Source organism: Papaver somniferum, unplaced genomic scaffold (assembly GCF_003573695.1).
Source record: "Papaver somniferum cultivar HN1 unplaced genomic scaffold, ASM357369v1 unplaced-scaffold_76, whole genome shotgun sequence".
Lineage (NCBI taxonomy): Eukaryota > Viridiplantae > Streptophyta > Magnoliopsida > Ranunculales > Papaveraceae > Papaver > Papaver somniferum.
In genome coordinates this window covers 3,238,600-3,265,435 of record NW_020650526.1, presented here as the reverse complement: position 1 = coordinate 3,265,435, position 26,836 = coordinate 3,238,600, and the positions used below count along the sequence as shown (strand labels likewise).

The 26,836-nt window shown below is 40.2% G+C and overlaps 1 pseudogene; it reads left to right on the top strand.

Moving 5' to 3' along the window:
* The first annotated feature begins 3,507 nt into the window (after positions 1-3,507).
* On the top strand, positions 3,508-25,300 carry LOC113344414 (annotated as a pseudogene).
* Positions 25,301-26,836: the final 1,536 nt, after the last annotated feature.

Genomic DNA, 26,836 nt, shown 5'->3' with positions numbered 1-26,836 from the left:
TCATCTTGGAATCTTAAATCACCAAGGTAATTTAGCGAGTAGCAAATAGTAATTTCTGAGAAATCGACCTTGGAGACCTTGTTAAACTATTCCGGTGATACCCTTGTATCGAGGGGGTGTAGAAACCGATTTTGCACTGTAACACCCCGTGTTTTTAGCATGGCGCATGCTAAAAGATGCGCCATTGATCGAGATGAAGCTTCATCCCGTTGCATGAGATGCATTTGGCTCAGGGCCAATATCCGGTGCCAAGTAAGGTACATCGCGTATGCATATTGGGTAAGGCCAATATGGCATTAGTTAGAGGCTACATTGTCCAAGAGCCAATCTTGCATCAAATGATGCATTAGGCCAGTTGGTTAGATGGCCTTGAATATGTACAACCAACATGGCTGGACATCGGGTGGAAAATGTACAGCCAACATGGCTAGATATCAAGTTGGCAGTAGACAACCAACATGGCGGGACATCGAGTTGGTAATGTAAAACCATCACGGTTGGGCATAGGAGTGGCCTACGGGACAAAGCTATAATACAACCATCCTAGCTGAACATCGAGTTGACATTTGAGTGGCCTATGTGCCAAAGTCGGAAATATAGCCATCACAGCCGTACATCATTGTTGGCCAGAATGGTAAGGTGCAGCCATCATGGCCTGGGGAGTTGATGAATGATTTTTCCTCCCCCAATTTGAGTTCTAAAAATGTTAAATTAACATATATAGGGAGGGGTAGTTGGTTGATGGTGCATATGTAGACTACGCACCAAGTAAGCTTCATAGCTTAGCCGGAAGAGTATGAATGATGCCTAAGGATCATTTATAGTTGCGTAGCCTCGCGAAGAGGGCATTTGATGCTTAGGCATCGTTATGCCATATTGCGGACCAAACATGCATCACCTGGATGCATTTTGGCGGAACGACCTATACGGACTATGCCATTTCCATTATTTCTTGTCCACGGCCATGAAACGAGTTAGCTTAAGTTTTTGTCCCTTCGGGGATGAACTACGGTCTGTGCTTGATCCCTTTAGAGTAAGGAAGGGTACTTAGATAGCCGCAATGAGTTGCAGCATTGCCGGTCCAGCACGTTGGCCCCTCATATCATCTAAGCTCGATAGCTCGGCGAAAGAGATGATTGTGGCCAGACTTGATGAGGCTAGTTGCATGCCAGAAAGTGGATGCTCATACTTCCTATCAAGTCAATAAGAGTTGGTAGGTGAGGTAAAGTAGGGAATGGAAAGGGCTTGGTGCATCCTACGCCAAAGTCCACGACTTATGCCTGGACAAAAATCGACGATATGACGGTTGGTCAGCTAGATAGGAAATTAAGTGATGAATTCCCTACGTTGAGGCAAAGCCAGTGATGCATGCAATATGCATCAACATTGGCCTTATGGCCTTAAACCCTTTAGCGGACAATGGGTAAGTTTTGGAACGGTGTGGAAGCTAAGTTAGCTGCATCATGCTCCATGAGCATGCTTGCAAGGGCAATTGAACGTGCATTTGTTTAGCTTTGAGGTCCGGATCATAGCTTCATCATGGCGCATCGGGGAAGTTACGACCTGCGGGGAAACACGCCAAAGGCGTAATTTTCCGGTCCGTCACATGCACCGTCCATCTTTGTGAGGTATAAAAGTTCCATATTATACTTCCTCTGAGAAAGACAAAGTCCGTCATCAAAACATTAAGCCTTAATACCCAAAAAACCCTCTTGTTTAATGGGTACTTTTACGTGGAAAAATAGGAGTTGCTAAAGCTAATTGGAGACGAGCTTGATAAGGTAAAATAGGTTCATTTTGAAGCTAGTAAGCAAGCTTTTGCTTAATTAGTAGTTAACTAATTGAATTATTTTAAATTAGTTGAGTTTGATAAAGTTATAGATTATAATTTGCTAATTAGATTTGTTGAATAAAAAAAGAAAAAGTTACAATAAGAGAAAAATGTCCATTGAAAAATGGGTATTCCTTTTCAAGCATGTCTTCTCAATCTTCTTCTTTCATTAATAGATTTTTTCTTATCAAAAACTAACAACAAAATATATTTAATAAAGTTGGTGTTTTATCGGTCTTACCCATTTGTGGATCCAGTGTAACACATAATATACGTTTTCTCTAACACAATCCAATATTTATTTCAAAAGTAACTTTGTATATTTAACAATTTTTATAAAAAAAGTAATAATTTAATTTTATCACAAAGATCATAATTATTATAATATCAATATATACGTTAAATAAATTTAAATAATACAAATACTCTATTTAGTTTTGCATCATACAAATACTCATATATTTTTAATGTAAGTTATATGTTGTTAATCAATCCGAATAAATCAACTCACGCCTTTCTCCATATATATATATATATAGTTCCCTTATTTATTCTTTTAGTTTAAGGGATAAGAAAAAAGATAACCAAGACACTTATCGCTTTTGAAAGCACATTCACGACTTCCTTGTGATGCTTCAGCTACGAAAAGACTTCTTTTCCCTTTTTTTTCGGCAATACTTTTAAATCCTTATGCATTTCAACTCTAATTACTTGTGGTCTTACAACCGGTTGATCTATATTGTCTTCGGACTTAGAAGTATCACCAATGAACTCTAAGATCATCTCCATATTGAATATTTCCTTACCATATTTCTTCAGTCCTTTAGTCACAAATCCTGGAGAAGTAAAATTTAAGTACCCTAATGTAATTTCACCGATGAACCAACCGCTACAGTAAATGGAAGCACTGAATTCGAGGTCTGTGGGGTCAGATTTATAGCTGAAGCTGAAGAAGAATGTCTCATTCCAAATCGGATCGGAACCCAGTATTTTTTGAGTTGTGAACTCCGGATTTCCAAATCCTTGAAATGAAAATTGTCGGTTCAGTTTGAGGGAGGTTGTGGGCTCTATGCACCACCATCGCAAATCTGTGAGTGTCAGAAAGCTAAAAAATCGAAAAACAGTTAATTAGGCTATGATACACAAAATATTGAATCCAAAGTCCAAAATTAGTTGAGTTTGATACAATTATAGATTATAGTTTGTTAGTTAGATTTGTTGAATAAAAAAAAGAAAAAAAAAGAGTTGCGAGAGTAGAGAAATGGATATTCCTTTTCAAGTATGTTTTCTCAATCTTCTGCTTTTCATTAATAGATTCTTCCTTATAAAAAACTAACCATAAAATATATTTAATAAAGTTGGGTTTCTATCGGTCTTACCCATTTGTGGATTTGATGTAACACATGACATATGTTCCCTCTAACACAATCCCATAACAAAAAAAATATTTACTTCAAAAGTAATTTTATATATTTAACGACATTTTTATTAGAAGAGTAAATTTTTATTTTTATCACAAAGATCATAATTGTAATAATGTTAATACATACGTTAAATAAATTAAAATAATACAAATACACTATTTTGTTTTGTCATCATTATTTTCAAAAATATTGTCTAACAAATACTCATAAATTTTAATGTAAGTTATATGTTGTTGAAAAATGTTAATAATAATGAAAGAGAGAAAAAGGATAAAGGTAAACTGAGTTCGTACGCTTTTAATTCTTCCTCACTGTATGTATTCACATTTGTTCATTCATAAGCTATAAAGTTATTCTAACTTACATAGGAAACTAAATATTTTCGGGATAAGACAGTTAATTTGTTAAAACAAAAACTACTGGTAATTTTTGTCATTAAGTAATTAAATTTTATGGTTTTTATTTCGATCCTCACTCATAAATGCCACCACACTGACTTTGTTTTGAACATCCCGCTGCTCGAAGACGTAAGAAGTCAAAGTTGCTATTTCAAGTCACCACCTTTGAGTTTGACTTTCGGTCAAATAATAAAGTTATTTTTCTTTTTATGAATAAGGTATTTCTTAAAAGACTAAAACTTTAAAGGAGTCTGGTTACAGAATGAATAGAGCCATCTAATTCGAAGATTTGGCCAACCCTCCTAATATTAGATATACTGATAAGTTATGTTGAATACAGGTTGGAGGGGTAATCTCTCAGTCTAAAACTGAATTTGAAGTCCTGGGAAATTTTGATAACGTATCAGCAGCCATGTTTCCTAATCTAGGAACAAACAGAAAACCCAAAAAGTTGTTGCATTGCCTTGTTATCCTATTTGCTTCGTCCAAAATACCTTTACTACACCAAGTAATCTTTGAGTTATTTCCTTAAAGATAATTGAATAAGCTTTCGCAATTTCCTTCAATGTTGTAATCTCTGAGATGCTTCTCCTTAGCCTAAATTGTTGCATGTAAGACTCCTATAGCTTCTGCTTCTTGTGGGTTTGAACCTATAGGGTCCTTCTCTTCCTCCTGCAAATGTCCCTGCATTATTCCTTGTAATCAAAACAAAGCTAGATAGGAGAATTTCTGAGACCCATATTGCATCCACATTGATTTTTTAAGGTATTTCTTTTGGGAGCCAGCTAAATGGGAGTAGATGTCTTCTCGGTTGTCTTTTTTTTTTCTTTTTCTTATTAGGTATAACTTTCTTTCTAGACACAAAATATATTTGTCTTTGAATTTCCGAGGCCAGTTTCAAGGGTGTTTTAGCGTTATCTTCAAAGGATCTATTGCACCTTTCTTTCCAGGTGAACCACATCTTAGTAAGAATTAATTTTATTGAATTTTTTTTCCAAGGGTTTTTAAGTAATAAATCTATTAGTAGTGTTGTAGCATTATTGCTTAACTAGGTATACTTATCTTGTTCTTACATTAAATGACATGTGTTTTATAAAATTTTGTACGTCTTAAGACTTAAAGTACATGGACATGAACAAAAAGGAATGGATTGTTTTTCTGGTTCTGGAAAGAGTCGTGAATCTTGAGATATTTGTTATCTAAAGAAATAAAAATTCATGTTAGGTGGGAGCTAGATTTTGAAGAATGGGAGAACAAGTCATCAATAGTTCAAATTGAGCTCATATTTGAGGGGATGCAACACCTATTCATCAATGAGGCTCCCCCCTAGACCATGTTATCGGGTTTTTCAAAGATGAATAACTTTCTTGTAGAAAAGGATCTCTTCTCTTTTTTATTTCTTTTTTTTGGCTAGGAGTCTGGGATTATAAATTTTACTTCTTATTCATTCTGTCTTTATTTAATCATAATTTGAATTTTCAGATTCTTTCATCCATATGGATAGGTATTCTTTGAATTTCAAGAAGGAATATTAATTTGTTTTCTTAGTATGCAATAAAAATCCACTTATACTTATATACTCCCTCCGTCCTAGTTTCGATATCAAAATAGGGATTTTATCGGTCCTAAAATACTTGTTATACTTCATATTTTTTCACCTTTCATCCTGATTTGCCTCTAACTTGGAATCAGCCCACAACATAGAGAATTGTGTATTTCAATTTTCTAGACACACTCTTAAATACTTTTCTCTGTATACTTCCTTTAATTTGATTTATTTCCAAGTAAACAACAAAAATCTAGATATCTAAAAACTAGGAACCTAGGGTATTTGTGGAGAAAAAACTATTCTCTTTGTTTTTCTTAATCTTTGTGCAAAATCTTATTTAAGCATCTAAACTAGGGTCTTTCTGCTCATTTCAACTTAAGTTGCTTCATATTTTATATGATTTTAATTTTATTCTTTTCCAACCCTAAACCAAGAGAGGAAATATTAAAGGTGTTACCTATTGACCGTTGAATATAGCCATTTCGGGGAGAAAAAGAAAAGTGAAGAACTAAATAAGTAAAATAGAAAAGAGATGCAAAATGTGGTGATTGGTTGTGTGAGTGGTGATGGTGGTGGCTGTCTTCGTTGTTAAGACCAAAGAAGAAGAAGCGGTGATGGTTGTCTCGAGTTATAAACTAAGTAATGGGTTGGAGTCAAATTAATCAAGACCGTTAGATTAAGTTCAATTAATAATCTTTGGATTTGTCGTCTCGGATCGGTCGATGTTGATAATGAAACCGTTACCTAATTCGGGAATCTATGGTTTTTCCTAAGCCAATGGTTTCAGCTCAGCTCAGTTTCGGCCCCAGTTCCTCAAATTCAGTCGGTTTTTTCCGTTTGCTTGGTTTTCTTGTGCATCTCTAAGTAATTCTGAATTTAGAAGGTTATTTTTCATAATATCATATTAGATTCGTACAACTATAATTCAGATGACCTTATGCACATCTGAAATGTACATTTGTACTTTTACCATATGCTTGTCCTAAAATATGCACAAATTTATCATGCTAAATTCAAGAAAATGGTTGAAAGATTTACATCCTTTTTTTGTTTGAATGTTGTCTTTGAGGTATATACATCGTTTTAGTGATTACATGACCAAATTAGTGGATGCATGTACCAAAATACGACTGTATAAATTGTTATCCTTCCTTTGTGGTCACTTTCATAATTCGTTATGTATCTTCTTCTTTTTGTTGGAATGATGTTTTTAGGCATATGTTACATTCGTTTCTGGAAAAGAGATATTTTTTGACTGTTTCATTTTTGACTAAAAATATGCCAAATTAAAAAAGAAAGAAACGAAAGTTTCATTTTTCTTGACATAGAGTGTAACTATCATCTTTCCTTACACGGCATAGAAGTATCATTTTTCCTGACACCGCGTGGAAGTATTACTTTTCTTGACATGAGGTGGAAGTATCATTTTTCATGATACGAGGTGCAATTATCACTTTTCCTAACACGGGGAGAAAGTATCGTTTTTCCTGACACGGCGTGAAAGTATCCCTTTTCCTGACACGAGGTGTAAATATTACTTTTCCCGACACGGGGTGAAAGTATCACTTTTCCTAAAACGGGATAAAAGCATCACTTTTCTTAAAACGGGATAAAAGTATCCAATAAAGAGTTATATTAATTGGACTAAAAAAGAGGGACAATTTTGTCCAGTGTAAAAGACTAACCATGGACACTAAATCCAATCCTTTTAATCGAATTACACATCTGCGTTAGGTTTCATTTTATAAAAAAGATAGCTATAAAAAGGACATCCTTCCTTCCTGCGGACCGTCCCGGCCTTCCGGTCGGTCGGCCCAATTATAGTTTGCCAAAAAAAAAAGAACACCTTCATACTAATTTTGAACAAAGAACACAACAGCCGACACTTTATTACAGATGACAGCATGAAAAAATCTACAAATGAAAGAGAAAAGTAAGCAAATATTAGTTGCTGGCGCCCGCTGTCAATAATTTAAGCTTCTAATTTTAAGTCGTCCGAGCTACTCTTGACTTGTGATTTGGTGTATGATAAATAAATGCATATTTGAAAACCATCAACGCAATCATTGGATAGTCCTTGTAGGAAATACGGTCTTAATTTGGCCACTCAAGACTATTTCCAAAATGAATGAAAATTGGGTTAACTAAACAAAGAGGTTTAGTTTGGTGAAACAAGATGCATGGACGACAGTCAATTAACAAACAATCGCAACCTTACAAAAAGGTTGGACTAAATGGACAGTTGCAACCTTAATTGATTGGACACGTCTGAACTGTCGCCTTGTTTCATATGTTATAAAACCAATCCTACGGTTGGTAATTAATAAATCGGAATCAACCGTAACTAACCTACGGTTGGTAAGATAATTTGAGTTACAAATCGTAACACTAATACGATTGATAACAGTGATGCAATTACAAACCGTAAAAAAAAATGAAACATCCAGGACAACTTACGGTTCGTAATTTAAGTAACGAGACCAACCGTAAGTAATTTACGGTTGCAAAAGAAGATTCGTAACTGAACATTTTATCTCAAGATCAAGAACTTACGGTTGGTATTTAAGTTAAATGAACCGTAACATCAACCAAATCTACAGTTACGGTTCCAATTGGAGTTATTACCAACCGTAACGCACATGCAAGACATAACTTTCAATTTCAATTTTGAGCCAAAACCCTAATTTTTGATACAAAACTAACTTAAATCAAACACAATAAACTAAACCCTAACTGGGTCTTTTCGAAATATAGTTTTCAATCGACGATTATCAATTTTTCAAATCGCTTTAGGGTTTACACAGGATGTATCCGTAACGCAGGATGAAACTGGTTACGAACCGTTTCATCGTTTCGAAATATAATTTAGGGTTTACACAGGATGTATCCGTAAGCTATATCAAAATCCTGTGTAAACCCTAAAGCGTTTTTCAAATCGTTTCGAAATCGCTTTAAATTTAAAATCGACGAAATACAGTTTTCGAAATAAAATATAGCTTAAATTTAAAAAATAGCAAGGATGAAACTGGATACATCCTGTGTAAATTAAAAATAAGAAAAAGAAATTTGAAAATGGGCACGATGAAACTGGTTACATCCTGTCTATTTTTACATTTTTGTCCATTTAAACAGTATCAAAATCTAATTGTCCATTTCACCCAGAAATTATTGATTTTGGTCTTTTTAACCAATTTTGTGTTAAAATTTATACCAATAACATAAAGTGGACAAAAGGAGTATATAATTCTAGTTTTGAAAGATTATTTTACGCTATTATGTGGCTCGCATCACTATTACAATCACATTCAAAAATAAAATGACTAATTCTTTTTGGAAGGGAGTTTATTGTTCAAATTACATGAAAAGACAATATTGTCCAGCCGACACCGGACACTCTTCATTACAGACGACAGCATGAGAAAAATGAGCCAACAAATGAGATACAAAATAGTCAGAAAATACTCATTGCCAGGGGTCCGGACTAGTTATTTATGAGTTGTGACTTGTGATTTTGGAGGCATGACAAATAAATGCTGTTGACAACTGCTAGTCAACGCAATCATTGGTTAGTTCTTCCTTACCGATTAGCAAAACAGGAAACTATAATACTTGATTGGATTGGGGTATACCCAGATTATTTGGAATACATGTGAAAAAACAAAATTCGGATCATTACGAAGTAAACCACAACAACCTTTAATTATGTATTTTTAAAATATCTAATTATTTCTTATTTAATTAACAATAATTAATCTGTTTAGGTTAATTAATTTAGTTAGTTAATTAGTTGAATTAAAATTTGAAATTAGGTTTTATTTAGATTGAACTCATAGATTATGTGGGAAGATTTTTGAGATTTTTTTTTGTTGAGAATTTTGTTTGTCACGGAAATGAAACCACACTACGGAAACACTTATAAAGATGAGATTGTAAAGCTGTTGAGTGATTTCATGTTCAAAATTTGAGAAGAAATGCACACTTTTGAAATTGAAAGTATGAAACGTCAGCAGGGTCGACAACCAAAAACTTTTGTTGTGCAACGGATATAACAGTTGCAGATGGAGCAACAGAAATATACGTTGCACAATAAATTATCCGTTGCATCATTTATAAATTAACTCTTAATAGTTGAGCGTTATTTTTACACTGTTGATATAGTTTATGATCCTACGGTTATTCTAAATCGCGTTATTTTCAAACGCTTTTATATATTTATCTGTTTTTTTTTTCAAATTTTTTGGGGGTGCTCCTTTATATACCCCTAGAAACACTAACTGTACCCCCACAGTTAATTATGTTAGTTATGATTCCGTTAATATGAGAACTCTTAAAATGTTTCAAATTTTGTATACCAATACCCCCTCTCTAAAATTTGTTATATAACCATATACAATATCAGCAAAGATAAACAAATAAAATCCCTACCAAAAGAAGATGAAAAAATTACAAAAACGAAAGATCCCAAATTCCCAGTTGAGCACCGTCTGGGAGTAGTTCATGTGTGCTCAAAGACCAGCTGCGTCTGCCCAAGATAGCAATGGAGATCTAGATAACAGACCAAAGTCTATGACAGTTTTGAAAACACAATTTTGCTCGAGAAACCTCTTATTTCTTTCGGTCCAAACTACCCATGTTACTACTGCAGGAATAAGCTGCCAAACAATTTTCCAGTGATTGATATATCCATTCCCTTTCTGATTAACATGTCCATAGAATTAAGCTTCTTTGTATAATCCACACCTGAAGCCCAACCAACTGTATAGTCTGTTGCTAAGCTCAACATGACACAGCTAAGTAGTAATGTGATTGCACATAAAGCTACTACTCCAGACTTGGCCATTTTTTAGATAGAGAATGAAGAAGAAAGAAAGATATTATAATGGAGGGAGCAGTTAATATAACAACTCATGATGATATACTTATTGCTGTTCAATCAGGCCAAACAATTTTGGAATTATATACTTTGTCAAACCCCATCTACGCGTGTCTTCGCCATCATCAATATTAGGGGGACTCTCTCCAATCACCTGCAGTAGTTCTGCAAATAGGTTAGCTTCAATGGCATTAAGATGGCGTTTAATCAATCCAAAATTATATTTTGTGTTGGGTTTCATTGACGGAAATTAAAGAGGGTTTTGAAATGAGAGTTTAAGATTTTGACGGGTTTTACTGAAATCAGATTTTGTGTGGTTGACGAAATACAGTCTATATGATTCTGAATAAATAGACATCCGTGATTTATCAGGGGTATGCAAAATAAATATTTTTGATGGGTGGAAAGATTATCTCAGGGGTAGGCAGACATATATGTCTCTATATGGCGCACCAAGTAACCAATGGCATTACTGCTCGCAGGCGGCTCCGATTTTGCAGCCCGTAGCTCAGCAGCATAATCACCAAATGGTTGAAAACTGACAAATGGGTTACCAACCTTGATCTTCTTGTTAAACTTCGCCAAGTATGTATTTTCACTATATTGTTTTAGATTAATCCCCAAGTTATTGTTTTCATAAAGTGTTTCGTACTTTGATGACGAATTGCGGCTACAATGGGTCAACCAGTTTGCTGATAACATGGAGCTGCAAGCTGTGTGGGCAGCGGCAAAGATGGCTCATAAACGCGGCCTAGCAGATCACAATTACAGGTGACCAACCATTGACCCTGACAGCCTCTTTGACATACAAGTTAAGCGCATTCACGAGTACAAGAGGTAGCTGATGATATTATGGGAACATCATTGTTACAAGTTACCGTTAGAATGACACCTCATATTGATTGTTTACAGGAAATAATCCCTGAAGAACGGGCCAAGACAATAGCTCGCACCATCATGATTGGAGGAAAGGCATTTGCAACTTACACAAATGCCAAAAGAATAGTGAGGTTGGTGAACGATATTGGGTCCTTGGTCAATAGTGATTTTGAGGTCAATAACTATTTAAAGGTACAGTACAGTTTTTCATAGGGTTAGCTTCCTTCCTTTTTTCTTCTCCTCCCTAGATGCAGGAAATATCTCAAAGTCTTCAGTTTCTAAGAGTCACCAGTTTTGCTATCTTAACATCGCTCTCAGGAAAATGTTAACTTGTGTCAATGAACTGAAAAATTTATGTACATGCAGGTTATTTTCGTTCCAAACTACAATGTATCTGTAGATGAAATAAGAGAGGCAAGTGGTACAAGCGACATGAAGTTTTCACTAAAAGGATTGTGAACACATAAATCACGAAGCCATCCACGTGTTCACAAACAATATTCGCATAATCCTAATTCTAGAATTATACGTCGTATGCGTAACGGGATGATTATATCGATTCATCGACTCGAAGCCTCCGGGCTTGTCATTGTCTAGTCGAATATTATCATAAATAATGTTCGTATAAAGGAATAAATCGAGAATCAAGTATAAATATAAAGCATATGAAGTTTAACGCTGAATGTAAGGTGCTGAAATGTAAATGAGACAGATTTACGTGGTTCGGCACTAAGGCCTACATCCACGGGGTTTGGTGTTTCACTATGTATTGAATGGTTACAAAGATAGTCGAATGACTTTAGAATATACATAGGTCTGCGGAAGTAGGGGGATTACTTACTCTTCCTATTTCTCTCTCCTATGTTCTCCTCTAATTGCTCTCCCAAAATGGTCTGCTCCCCCCCCCCCCCTCTTAGTGGAGAGGGGTATTTATAGGGATGGAACGTGGGTCCCATCTCTGAGGTGCCGTTGTAATCTTATCTTCTTGTGCTTTGTGCCTATTACGCAGAGGTATTCGGCACATGCCGCGGCCTGAGCTTGAATACGAAGGGTTATCCTCGCTTCTTCCACGAGCTGATCGACACGTGTATATCTCTTGGGTATTTAATGCGGGTAGATGGATGTCTGCTCGTGTCAGACAAGTGTCTCTTTGTCTGGTCATATATGTGTCAGCCTAACTTCCTCTCGGCCGTTGATCTGGGATCTTCCTCGGGATTGGGTGTGTTAATACCCAAGGGGTATTATCTGGTGCTCCTCTGAGCCATCATACCTCTGTGGTCCCCTGTCCCTGACCGATGGCATCTTCTGATGAGATGCTTGCTATCATGTTTTGATGTCTCGCTTCACATGCCTTCCACGTGTCTCTTTCTGTACACGTGGTGGGTGATGAAAGGTGTAGATACAATTTGCCCCTCTTCTACACGTTTCCCACTTTGCATTAACTTCTCCCATAACTGCTCCTTGGTACGAGGAGCAGTTATTGTCTTCTTTAGCTTCATAAATAGGAAAGAGAATGTGAAAAAACTTTTATCCTTTTCTTGTCAGTGTTCATTCTCTTCTTGTTTTCTTATTCTTGATCTTTAGTCATTTACTATCACCTTTCTTGTGAGGAATATAGCATTCAATTTTCTGTTTCTTTCTTCTGCTTCTTTCGTTTTTGATTGTTGCTGCCCCTGTATCTTTTGTTATCTCCGATCCTCCTTTCTTCGACTGCGGTTGGTGCTTGTCGTCCTCTTCTATACAGGTATGGGGTTTTTCATTGGTTGTTCATCATTGATTTATCTATGTATCTATCCGTTTGTCTCCTGCTGCTGTGTTCTTGGTTTTGATCATACATGTCGACGCATATATGCTTGCCCCTGTTCTTTGTTACAGCGTCTGTGAGTCTGTATCTGAGTATTATCCCTGGAGTCGGATGGAGTATTTTTTAGTTTCTTAGGGTTTTTCATGTTTATCCGGATGAACCATCAATTATGGGTTTTTTGATCTTTAGTGATCTCCTCGTATTCTTCTCTAAACTGTTTTTATGTTTCCTTGTAGATATGTCTGATCGACCGCCGGCTCCTTACCAAACTCCGCCGTCTAGTCCGCCAAGATCCCCTCCGCGTAGAGATCCTGACAGATCTCCACTTGGGGAAGGTCCTTACAAGTCTTCGCTATCGGATCCTCGGGGTCATAGGGTTTCATCTTCCTCCGGTGCGAAGATTATGCCTTCCAAGAAAGGGGATATGCCGAAGGGTCCTTCTGGATCTAGGTACGCCGTTAACCACGCCCCTTCTCGTCCTCGTGAAGATTCTAGGAGTACGCAGGCTCCTCCTCGTGATGACTCTAGGAGTACGCGGGCTCCTCCTCCTCGTACTGAAATAGTGGATGCTCCTCCCCTTCGTTCAATGGCTCCTCCTTCAGTGCCTCCGCAGAAATCTTTGCCGCCTCCTCCCGCGGTTTCTTTCAAAGGGAAGTACTCCAAGGGTACTATGTCGAGATCTTATCCGTCTACAAATCTTCCTTCTAAAAGGAAAGTTTCGGAATTGGGTCCTACTTCTGATTCCGCAGACGAAGAAGAAACTGTCCCCATGATACGCAGCATTTCAGTTGGTAAGAAGAAGGTCACTTTCAAGCATATTGATCTTGAGATATTCAAGGAAAAACATGAACTCCAAGCTTTTGAGGTTCGCTTCTATGCTCCTGACGATGATATCACCTACGAGCTCCTTGCTAATTATCAGTTTGACGAGTTTCATCTGTTGACTACGGTTGGAGCCTTTGAGGCGGGTCTTATGTTGCCATTATATAAGTCGGGTGACTCCTTTTATTATGACGTGTTGGCTAGTCGCGAAGGATCTTCCATAATCGTTCTGTGTCACAACTATCTGGGAATTATCTTCGTTCACTGAAGGAATGTTATCAGCGGAGCAAGGGAGAGACTATGATGACCTGCTATGTTCCAAATCCTGCTGAGAGAGAGTGGTACACTCCTCAGAACTTCAATAGTTATTTTGGGGATTATGTCAACAGCAGAAACCGTAAGCCGTGGAGTGTTAGTCTTCGTAATATTGCTGCTCCCCGTGGTGAAATTCGTCTTTTGAGTGAGGTGAGTGATGCCAAGCTGAAGTATGTTCCTGGTACTGAGGGATCTGCTAAACGGAAACTCTTTCCTGCTCGTGAAAGTATTAAGCGTGACCATGATTATGAATGGCATGCTACTGTTATTGGGCTTACGGATGGATTCTGGGTCCACGTGGTTGGCGTCCTTATGAAATAGCAAGTCTCGTGAAACTCCTCCTGCTCGTTATGGAGATTTCTGTCCTTGGCGTCCTAATTTCGCGGGCATGAATTTTCCTTATGATCTTGATGTCGTTGATGGAGATGAGGAGGAGGGTTCTGGTGCTATCCATCCATCAAAGAGTGCTGCTGCTGCCAAGATATAGTTTCTTCTTATATTCTCTATATTTTTGCCCCTTTTTCCTTGCTTGAAATAATTTTCATTTTTGAAGTGAGGGAAAAAATGAGCCTTTGTGGGATGTATACTGGTTTGTAGGTGTCGAAGAAGAAGAAACTTGGACCCAAAAAATCTTCTACTGCGGTTATTGGTGAGGCTGAGGGTTATGAGGAGGTTACAAGTCCCGTAAACCAAGGGTATGGTGAGGATGAAGAAATGTCCAACGGAGAAGAGCGTACCGACAATTCTTACCTTGATGACGAAGGTGGTAATGGTGAAGAAGAAGTTGACGCGGGTGGTGATGGTGAGGCTGAAGTTGCCGCGGGTGGTGATCTTGAAGAAGAAATTGCCGCGGGTGGTGATGGTGAGGCTGAGGGTAATATTACCGTCGGTGGTACTGGTGGGAGTGGATCTTCCCCTGTTGGGGATGACATTGTTGGTGTGGGTACTTTGCCCGTAATTTCCCCAGAGTTCTCTTTCGGTAGGATATATTCCGCGGGGGAATCCTTCGATGTGACTGCTGCCATGGGTCTTGCCGAGGACTTCTCATTGCTTTCCCCACATGATGATTGGGATGTGCTTGGGGACCTTGGCAAAGAAGGTACCACTGATCAGAAGCTGAGAACGCAGGTGGTCATGCTGAGGGTGGTAATGTCGAGACTTGCGCGGGTGAGGAGATAACCGCCAAGGGGAAGTCTGCGGTTGAGTCTCCTTCCGAGGATTTCCCTTTCTCGCTAATGCCTGAAGGTGAAGATGTTTTGGCTTGTAAAGAAGAAAACCTGATGTTCGTCCCTAACCCTGCCCCCGTGGTCACTGGTGAGAAGAATTCCGACGCTTATACTCGTCGAATGATGCAACTGTCTTCTGAAGCCCGCGTTGCTGAGATGTGGGAGAAGAATCTTAGAGCTTCGGAAGCTAATTTAGTGGTTGACCCTCCCTCCTCTGTTGCTGATATGATGGCCATAGCTGATGGGTACCAGTACGGTTTTCCCCAGCAGCGTGTTTTAGAGGTAAATCCTTGTACTCTTTTTATGATATCCGCGCATTGTGTTCTTCGTGATATCTGATCCCTTTGGTATAATAATGTTTGTTGTTTGTGACGTAGATGATGAGGAGAACATTTAACCATGTTCTATACCAATTCTTTAAAGCAAAGTCTTTAAAGTTGGAGGCCAAGCTTCGTCATAGGGAAGAGGAACTGTCTGCGGCTGAAGCGGAAATAAATGAACTGAGGGGCCGTCTGAAGGAAAAAGAACAGTTGGGTAACGAGAGGAGAATCTTCGTTCAGAACTTGCTATAGTCCGCAACGAATTGGAGCAGACTCGTAGAAGTGTCTCGTCCTTCACAGGTTTGTATTTTACGGATTTTTCACTCCTTGTGATTCCCTATCTGTATTTTGGTGTTCTGTCTGAGTCTCCCCACCCTATCTTCAGTGGGTGGATCCCCGAGTTGATATGGCTTCGGAAAGAAAGGGAACGACAGAAATCGTATTGCAGAGTTGGTGGGTAAGTTGAAGAGCGAAGCCGTAAAGTGGAATGCTCGTGCTGATGAGCACAACGCCTTAACAGCTGAGTGGCGTGAAAAGCGAACACTGATGGTTGATATGCAAAATAAGTACAATCATGACCGTTGTTTTTAATGGTACGCTGCTATGGACGCGTGACAACCTGCGTGATGCTCGAGAACATGCTTCAACTTAGAGGCTAGAGTGCGCTTTTTAGAAGGAGAGTTACAACAGGCTCGTTCTTTCTTAGGCCCCGGGGTTAGGGATAGTATGCTGCGTCTTTCCGAGGAAAGAGATAATGCTAGGGCCGAGGTTGGTGCTCTTAGTAAAGCCCTAGCAGCGTCTCGAGCGATGTTGCTCGCCAAGTGGAGTCTGAAAGAGATCTTGAGTGAATGTGTATCGACTCATAAAAGGATGGGGGAGGTGAATGATGAAGTCAACCATCTTCGTCACTTGGATTCGATGAAGCAGGTAGATTAGACGCCAGTCAATTTGCTCTTACGAACCTTCAAACGGATTATAAGAAACTATCCACCGAATATGACTTTCTTGATGAGGCTCGGGACGCAGTTGTCAATGAGTATGAAGGCTTCGGCTAATGTCGAAGGTATAACCTCGTTTTATCGAGTGTGATTCTGTTATTTCTTCGTTTTAACCCCTTGGTATTTTTGTTTTCAGCACTCGAGGGACAGCTTCACGCAGCAAATGATGAGCTTAAAAAACTCAATCTGCCTTAGTGCAGCAGGAAGGACAAACCAACTATTTCAAAGGGTTGGCCGCGTCTCGTGAGGAAGCAGCGGAGATTGCCTCCAAAGAGGCGGAACGCCTATCTGTATTGTGTCTCAGCCAACCAGCGGACCGCTGTTATCACTTATAAGGCTCGATGTCAGTTGGCTGAAGAGACCAACAAAGTCCTGGATAAGATTGAACTTGGCTTAAAGTCGAACATGGTCTTGTCAAGAATTATCCGCGCGTCCCCTTCCCGCGCCTTGCCTGGTTCTTCTGGGCCCTCTTCAGGTGGTAGCGTACCTTCATCTCGCAGAGACAACCCGTTGATGGAGCTGTATCGTCCAAGTAGATTTCTTTTATTAGTCATAGAAAGTTGATCCGTTGATTATATAATTTCGGATCATTTTTTGATTGTTTCCTGTTTATCTTATTTGCTGAATCTTGTAATCAACTCTTTATGAAATGGATCATCCTTTTGGCGTACCTGCGTTATCAATTCATCTTTTTATTTTAAAGTATTGTGAAGTGTTAAACTAGAAATAACTGTTTGTAAAAAGTTGAGAGTGTTTGAGTGCGACACCGAAGGTAAATACCTTCGTGATCGTCTTGAGACCTGTCACCCCGCTGGCGAATCCTGGGCCAGAGGATTCCCAAACGGTGGGGGCCGAGGCAGCGTTCTAGGATATGGAATGCTTATTTGAAATATTTACATGCACCCATTCCGTCGACCCGCTGCCTTAAAATTGGTTGGGTATCTCTTTCTGCTGGGTGCCTTCCCCTGGTCTTACACTCATAGACACTGATAGGGGAGCCCTGAGAGATTGTAGATTAACTACTTTCCCCAATATTGTTAATTATATGTAATGTACATGCGTTCATCCAGCGGGCCTTTTGACCATTTCGTCTTGAAGATTTCCCAAAAAGTTTTTGATTGATAGGTTGAGGCCTGCTACTCCTCGTCCAGAGATAGAAACATGTAAAGCGGTTACGCTGCCTTCTTCTTGGTATTCTCACGCAGATGCAAAGCTGCTGCTCCTATGGGTAGTACGGTTTGAGCCATTTAGCATTCCAAGGGTGCCGGAGGACCTCGCTTTCAGATTGCGAAGATAGTAGGAACCGTTTCCCGCAATGTCGTGTATTATAAAAGGTCCTCCCCATGTAGGTGCTAACTTTCCCCATTTCTTCTCTCGTTGATACTGCGGGATTGTTCTTAGCACATACTGCCCTCTACAAAATTTCGAAGCTTAACCTTTTTGTTGTACTCTCTCGCTAGTCTCCGTTGATAATTTTCCATCTTGCAATGCTGCTTCCCTCCTTCCTTCCAGGTCGTCCAGTCTCTCTAACATCATGTCTGTTGTGAGATTTTTCTCCCATGCTTCGGTCTTTGTGGTTGGCATGAGGATCTCTGTTGGGATGACTGCTTCAGCTCCATAAGTGAGGAGAAATGGGGACTCCCCAGTGGCAGATCTTCGTGTTGTCCTGTATGCCCATAATACATTGTGTAGCTGTTCACACCATCGCCCCTTGTGTTCGTCTAATTGCTTTTTGAGGATAAGGGCGAGGGTCTTGTTGTAGCTTCCGCTTGTCCGTTGCTTTGAGGGTATATGGGGGTGGACTTGTTTTTCCTTATTTTGAAAGTGTCGAAGAGCATGTCTATGTTTTTCCCCTGTAATTGTTTACCATTATCGGACACGATTTCCGCTGGTATGCCGAACCTGCAAATAATGTTTTGGAATATGAAAGTAAACACGTCCACGTCTCTGATCCTGGCTAAGGCTTTGGCTTCCACCCATTTACTGAAGTAGTCCGTGGCTACTATCAAAAATCGTCTTTCCCTGATCCTTCGATGAAAGGCCCAACGATATCTATGCCCCATTTTGCGAATGGCCACGGACTATCCACAGAATTCAACTTGTTGCTGGTGCATGTATCTTTTTGGCGAAACGCTGACATTCTTCACATCGTCGGGACATTCTTGCGCATCTTGTATCATTGTGGGCCAGTAATATCCTTGCATTTTTGCTTTGTCGGCTAGTGATCTCATGCCGCTATGATTCCTGCGTCACCATAATGGATGTCGTTTAGAATTCGATGCCCCTCTTTCCTGGATAAGCAACGTAGTAACGGTCCGAGGAAAGATTTCTTGTACAGGATCCATCCCGAAGATCATATCTTCCTACTTTGGAGAGTATTTTCCTGTTTGTTTGTGATCCGCGGGTAAGGTTCCATCCTTGAGAAACGCATGGATCATCATTCTCCAATCATCTTCGTTGTTGAAATCTTCGTCTTGATTTGCTCTTGACAGGATATCTTCTTCGTCAAAATCGTCACGGATGTCTTCTCCCACCTGATCTTCGTATAGGAAAATTGTGTTGCAATCGAGGCTCGTATACCCTTGTTATTTTGATAGCTTCGATACTCTTGTCCTTCAGCATGGATGATATATATGCTAGGGCATCCGCGTGCCTGAGATCCCTTCTGCATAAGTGCCGGAACTTGATGTTCGGAATTTGTGATGCCAATGTTTGGACCAAGGCCATGTAAGCTGAGAGGGTGTCGTCGTACACATTGTATTCGAGCCCTATTTGTCGTATGACAAGCTGCGAATCACTTGTCAGTCTTACATCAGTTACCCCCATCTCTATTATTAAGCGGAGGGCATGTACGACTGCCTCGTATTCGACGATGTTATTAGTATGCTCTTTGAATTCTAACCTGAGTGCCTGTACGATCCTTTCTCCAGTTGGGGTGGTGATGACAATGCCTATTCCTGCCCCTTCCTTATTTTTGGAACCATCAACGAAGACTTCCCATTGTCTTTGACTCGCGGGTTCGAGGACATCAACTGGATCCTTGCTTTCTCGTCGGCTTCTGGTATTCCCCTAATCTCTTCTCGTTGTCCAGGGGAGGTCTGCTAAGAAATCCGCCAAAAACTCCGATTGGGATTTTGGGAATGTTGAATTTCATGAATGATGTTGAATTGGTCCAGGTGGGTGTTCCACTTGGCTATTCTGCCTACTTTTCCCGCTTTTGAGGACTGCTTCCAGTGGTGCTTTGCATGGGACGCGGATGAAGTGAGTTAGGAAATAGGTTCTCAGCTTTTGAGTAGCCCATACCAATGCCAGGATAGTTGTTCGATCTTCGTGTAGTTCCTTTCCGCAGAATTGAGGGTCTTACTGACATTAATAGGTTGTTCTATCTTCGTATTGGTTTTGACCAACACTGCGCTAACTGCGTCTTCTGTCGCTATGTACAATGCCAAAACCTCATCAGGATCAGGCTTCTGCAGGATTGGAATTGAAGCCAGGTGTTCCTTGATTCTTTGGAAGGCTTCTTCGCATTCTGCGGTCCATTCAAACTTACTCCCTTTTTTGAGAATATTGAAAAAATGTTTGCATTTGTCCGAGGATCGGGCAATAAATCTGCCCAAGGCTGCTATGGACCCATTGAGCTTCTGCACTTCTTTTAAATTCTTCGGAGATGGCATTTCTACTATGGCCTGAATCTTCGGGTCTACCTCAATGCCCCTTTTTGTTACCAGATATCCGAGGAATTTCCCTGAGGTGACACCGAAAGTGCATTTTTCTGGATTTACTTTCATGTGATGTTTCCTCATTGCTTCGAAAATATCTCTCAGGTCCTGGTGGTGATCTTTGCGCAGCTACTTTTGACGAGCATGTCATCAACGTAGACTTCTAGGGTACTACCAATCCATGGCCTGAAGATAGCATCGACCATTCTTTGGTACGTTGCCCCTGCGTTTCGAAGTCCAAAGGGCATTCTAGTGTAGCAATAAAGGCCATGCGGGGTGTAGAATGGTGTGTAGTTGATCTTCTTCTGCCAGGGCTACTTGGTTGTAACCAGAATATCCGTCCATGAATGACAGCTCTTCGTATCCTTCCACTGCTTCAACCAGTTGATCTATGCTGGCAGGGGATAGCTGTCCTTTGGACATGCCTTGTTGAGGTTAGTAAAGTCGATGCATATCCTAACCCCTCCATTTTTCTTAGGAACGACGACCATGTTGGAGATCCATGTAGGGTATTTGACTTCCTTGATGAAGCCTGCTTCTAGTAGTTTCCGAAGTTCTTTTTCTACTGCCTTATGATACTCGGTGCAACTTTTCTTATTTTCTGCCTGAAAGGTGGCGTGCCTGGTTTGATGCGCAGCTCGTGTTGGATTATTTTCGGATCAATCCCCGGCATGTCTCCTAACTTCCAGGCGAATACATCCGCGTATTCTTTAAGTAATTTGGTTAAGGAATCTTCTCTCTTTCGTCCATTATGGTCCCTACTTTGATCATCTTCGGGTTTTCTTCCGTTCCTATGTTGATTTTTTTACGGGCTCCACTGGTGTGAACACCGGCTTCGGGTCCCCGAGGACTGGGACGTTCTTTAATTGCTATTTGGTATGTTTCTGTCCTTCGTTGGCTGCTGAAGTACTTGTCTGTGTTAAGGACATTATCATCTTTTGTCAACCCTTCCTGTGGTTTCCTTGAGGAACAGGTCTATGGCCTTTTCTTTCGCAGCTTCTTTATTTTTGATCCTTCGGGTTTTTCGCTGCTCTTCTGTTCGTTGTTGATACGATCCTGAGTGGTCTGGCACTCTTTTGCAGAGACCCGATCTCCCTTGATTTCCATCACTCCCTCGGGTGTAGGGAACCTGAGATATTGGTAGTAAGTTGCTGCCACTCCCTTGAGTTTATGTACCACTTTCGTCCAATAATGGCGTTATAGGGGGATGGGGCGTCAACCACGCTGAATCGTGTTTCTACTTTCATGGGTCCGGCGTTCACCTGCAACACGATGTCTCCCAATGGCTTTGTGGGCGCTCCATTGAACCCGTAGATGGTGTAATAAGAGGTTAGTTGTTCATCATGGAGCTTCATCCGTTTGAAGGCGTCGTAGAATAGAACGTTCACTGAGCTTCCCCCGTATGAGGATCTTTTTGAGGTTACATGCCACTGGTAGTGTGAGGACCAAGGGATCGTTATGGTCTTCCATATCTTCTTCGATATCTTCAGTATCGAAGATGATAGGTGCGTCCATCCACTCTTCGTGCTCGTCCACCTCTACGCCATCAATCTTATATAATTCGCAGTGGTCTTCGAATTGCTTCGTAGCCTCTTTCCTATCTGCGCTGTAAGGAGGGCCCTGCGGCTTCGGAACACGAGATGGTGTTGATTGTGCGGTTTCCCTCTGGAAGTTGGACTTGCTTGGTCGTTTGGATCTGTCCTCGGTGACCTCCTTTCGTATGTATTGCTTGAGTTCGCCAGCATCAATCAATTTTTGGATCATTATTTTGAGGTTTTTGCATTTCTCGGTCTGGTGTCCATTGAAGCAATGATACTCACAGTAATCTTTAGACTTCTCGGTTCTTGGGGGTGTTTTCCCTTAGACCACGGCCACTCCAAATTTTCCCTTCCTTTGATCTCTCGCAAGATCCGAGCGTAGCTAGCATTGAGCTTCGTGTAAACCTGATCTTCGAATTTTCGATCGTCTTTTCGTCGTTCATCTTCGTTCCTTCCTATCTTCGTGAGGCCGTTCCACTGAGCTATTTCTTTTGGCCCCGCTGGTTTGTTCTGCGGAATTGGTACGGTGAGACCTCTGCGTGTGCCCTCGGGTTCTCACGCTGGATTTCTTCAAGACGAGCGTACTTTCAATAATTATTCGAAGATCTCCTTCTGTCTTAGGTACGCTTCCATGATCTCAACAAATAGTGGACTCATTCGGTCTAATCCCCACTTGTAGCAGTTGATACTTACTACGGGATCCACACTCCCTATGGCTTGGCAGATCTTGTGCCATCTGTTGGTGTATTCCCTCGTGTTCTCCTTGTACCAATTGCCAGAGAAAAAAGTTTATCCATTCCAGTGTTGACAGCTTTGTTGTACATGTTGTCCTCAGAATTTCTCTGCGAGTTGATCGTAGGAGTTGATGGAATCAGGTGGCAGGTTGTCAAACCAAGACAAAGCCGATCCCTTCAGACTTGATGGGAAATATCTACAGAGGACGGCGTTTTGACTCCATCGGGCTAAGATACGTTATAATACCGGATATGTGCCGCGGGATCACTGGATCCGTCATAGCATTCAAAAGTTGGGACAGGGCACTTTAACGGAATGGGGGTTTGCCAGGCGATGAGTTAGGGGCGTGGAGTTAGCTTATTTCATCACCTCTTCAAGCCTTCCTCCGCCTTGTCTGGCTTTTAACTGTTTGATTTCAGCCATCATCTCATCACGCAGCTCCTCCATTGCGCGGTAATATCCCACGTTCTCATGCTCAGTTGAGCGTTTCTTTCTTCGATCTTCGATGTCATAATAGTCTAACTCTTCGGTGGCATATTCCGGAACGGATGCACTGCTTCCCCTGGCATCATTTGTTAGGATGATTCTTCGGTCTCGATTAGGCTCTGGTGCTTTAGCATTTGCTTCGTCCAGTTGTTGGCTAGTCTTCGTGCTTTGGGCAATCTTATCTTTCAAGTCTTGGTTCTCCCTGGCCAGAAGAGCTACGGCATCTGCGTAGACCTGCTGGATATTTTTTAATTCTTCGAGATCTACCATCAGTCGGTTGGACTGGTTTGATCCCTGATTGGGAGTTCCAGCCGGTACCCCTACGGCCATAGTTCCCCCTTCGTCTACAGTGTGTATTAAGGGTGGCCGAGGATCAGCTTCAATCGTTGGTATCTCCAAGTTTGATCCCCTCGGTTGAGCTTCCACCTGTGGTACTAAAACCACTGGTATGGTTTGATTCTGACCGTTGGTTGATGGCATTCCGAAGATTGGTGGATGTGCGGGCTGATGTTTCATAGATTCTGCTACCCCCTCTCTTTGTTGATGGATTTGGCTTGAAACCAAAGTCTTGTTAGCTTCTGTAGCCTGGAGGACCGCAACAGTCTTCGTGGCTGCTGCTTTGAGAGCCGCGGCTGCAATGGAGTTAGTGTTCATAGGTGAAGTGATCTCCGCAGCATCCTGCCTCTGAGTAGTTGTTTTAGCTTTGTCTCCTTTCTGCTTGCTTCGGGTCATGACCGAGGTAACCCTCGGTGTCTCCTTTGTTGAGGCTTTGGTTTTTCCTGCCTCTAGTATCTTCTCCATTTTTAATCCTTTTCTGCATAGGGGAATAAATAAGGAGAACCAAAGATATCCACGAGGATCGGGTTAGCGCCATTCGTACCCGCAAGACTATTGGAATAGAAGGAAATGAGCTGCCCAAGGGCCTTAATAGAAGAGAAATGTAAAGACTTCATCGGTCTAGTTTTTGCAATACAAATCCTCTAATAAACGATCATGAATCTTTTTTTCAGACTATTTTTGAAAAAGAACTCTTGAAAAGGCAGATCCGTCGCGAGGACTCATGAATCTGGATTATTAAGTCTTAGTTGAGGAAAACACCTCACGTGCAAATCTGTGATAGATAGCCGCGGGTTTGTCTGCTTTGAAATGGTGTTTGTGAAAATGAAGACTATGAACCCAGAATAAAAATGGTTTTGAAAGCACGCTGAACCCAGAATAGGGCACAACCGTAATGCGCGTTTTAAGGTGAAATCACAGGATAAGATAAATCTTTTACCGAGACAAAGTCCCTGTTTCTAGCGCCAAATTGTGAACACATAAATCACGAAGCCATCCACGTGTTCACAAACAATATTTGCATACATCCTAATTATAAAATTATACGTCGTATGCGTAACGGGATGATTATATCGATTCATCGACTCGAAGCCTCCGGGCTTGTCATTGTCTAGTCGAATATTATCATAAATAATGTTCGTATAAAGGAATAAATCGAGAATCAAGTATAAATATAAAGCATATGAAGTTTAACGCTGAATGTAAGGTGCTGAAATGTAAATGAGACAGATTTACGTGGTTCGGCACTAAGGCCTACATCCACGGGGTTTGGTGTTTCACTATGTATTGAATGGTTACAAAGATAGTCGAATGACTTTAGAATATACATAGGTCTGCGGAAGTAGGGGGATTACTTACTCTTCCTATTTCTCTCTCCTATGTTCTCCTCTAATTGCTCTCCCAAAATGGTCTGCCTCCCCTCTCTTAGTGGAGAGGGGTATTTATAGGGATGGAACGTGGGTCCCATCTCTGAGGTGCCGTTGTAATCTTATCTTCTTGTGCTTTGTGCCTATTACGCAGAGGTCTTCGGCATATGCCGCGGTCTGAGCTTGAATACGAAGGGTTATCCTTGCTTCTTCCACGAGCTGATCGACACGTGTATATCTCTTGGGTATTTAATGCGGTTAGATGGATGTATGCTCGTGTCATACAAGTGTCTCTTTGTCTGGTCATATCTGTGTCAGCCTAACTTCCTCTCGGCCGTTGATCTGGGATCTTCCTCGGGATTGGGTGTGTTAATACCCAAGGGGTATTATCTGGTGCTCCTCTGAGCCATCATACCTTTGTGGTCCTCTGTCCCTGACCGTCAGATCTACTGAACGATGGAATCTTCTGATGTGATGCTTGCTATCATGTTTTGATGTCTCGCTTCACATACCTTCCACGTGTCTCTTTCTGTACACGTGGTGGATGATGAAAGGTGTACATACAAGGATATCTCATAATTGAAACACTATATGGGGCTAATGTAGCAATAAGAGAGGAAATTGGAGAAGATAACTTCTTCCTCTTTGGCGCCACGCCTGATGAAGTCTTGCAAGGATAGAGAAAACGGGTTGGTACTAGTGATGATAATAGGATCATGTACTAGTGAAACTAGACATTGTCTATTTCAAAGGAACATATATAAATGTAGCTCGATATAAAATATGGTCGACAACCCCATATATTTAGGAAGAAAACTGCTACACAGTTGCTTCTTTTTTTAAATGCCAAATAGATGTACTCTCCTCTTTTCAGGTGCTACTGCAGTTTGGTTACTACTAAGCTCTACCTAAGGACTAAAGATACTTGTATTGTTGTTCATATGTATCTAATAATGTTCAGCATATGTTGACAAGATGCACTCTCCTCTTTTCAGGTGCTGCAATATTAGAAGTTTGGGCCAATACTAAAACCCTGCATCAGGATAAGCTACTCAGCAAGTTCAAAAAAATAGTATGTTTAAAGCTATCATGATTCTTGTTTATGTTTTCACGGGGTTATGAAACCCTTCCTACTTTGTGCATAGAAAAAGAATACTTTGTAACAAATGTTCTTGAGGTGACGAATGATGATCAGTCAAAAATATGTTATGGTTCTTGCAACTTCTTGTATATATATGAATAAATTAGATCTTCTAATTCATCTAGCATGGTATGTAGGTGAAATATTTGTTTAGAATGGTGTGAAGGTAGAGAAATTTATATATGCAGGTGTAGAAATCCCCATTTATTTTAAAAACCTAATTAAAATTTTACAACGTATATAAAAGTTGCAGTGGCGAAACATGACGCCATCTCTTTGTGGGACCCACTGACACGTGGTTTTATATACGTTGCTTTAAAAGGAAATACGTTTCTTAAATTAATTTAAGCAACGTTGGTGTACCTTGCTTAAATGCTAGTCAGCAACGGATGAAGCAACATTTAACAGGTTGCTTTAATTAATTTAAGCAACGTTTGTATAAGTTACAAAAAATTTGTGACGCCGTGTGGGAAACTTAGGTAAGTGTTACTGAAATTGTTAGCAACGAAAATAAACGTTGTAAATTTGGGTTTTTTGGTGTGGTGTATAGTTGCCAAGGTCGAGAATTCCGAACACCAACGACTAAAAATCTTATTAACAGGGTCGTCACAGTTATAGACAAAACAACCATGCCGACTAATAGCAAAAATATACACAGAGAAAACGTTTTATGGAAGTTCGGCAAGGTTTAAGTTTTCAAAACATGACGACCTTGATTACTACAACACTAGTCGTCCAGAGATGAAAAGTCGTCGCGACACTCAACCTACAAAGATAACGGCTAATACTAGTCGGCAAGGTCGACGAAGAGATACCCTGACGACTTTTCATAGGATTTTGAAATCATACATGATTTCATGTTGGGTATGATTTTGTATCCAATCTCAAAACCCTTATGTTCTAAATTTTTAGTTTTTTCTCGATCTTTTTTTTGTTTTGATTCTTCATTTCTTTCTTTTTTTCGAAAAATTGGTTAAAAAGACCAAAACCAACAATTCCTGGGTGAAAAAGATATGTAAAATTTGATATTGTTTAAATGGACGAGAATGTAAAAATAGCCAGGATGTAAACAGTT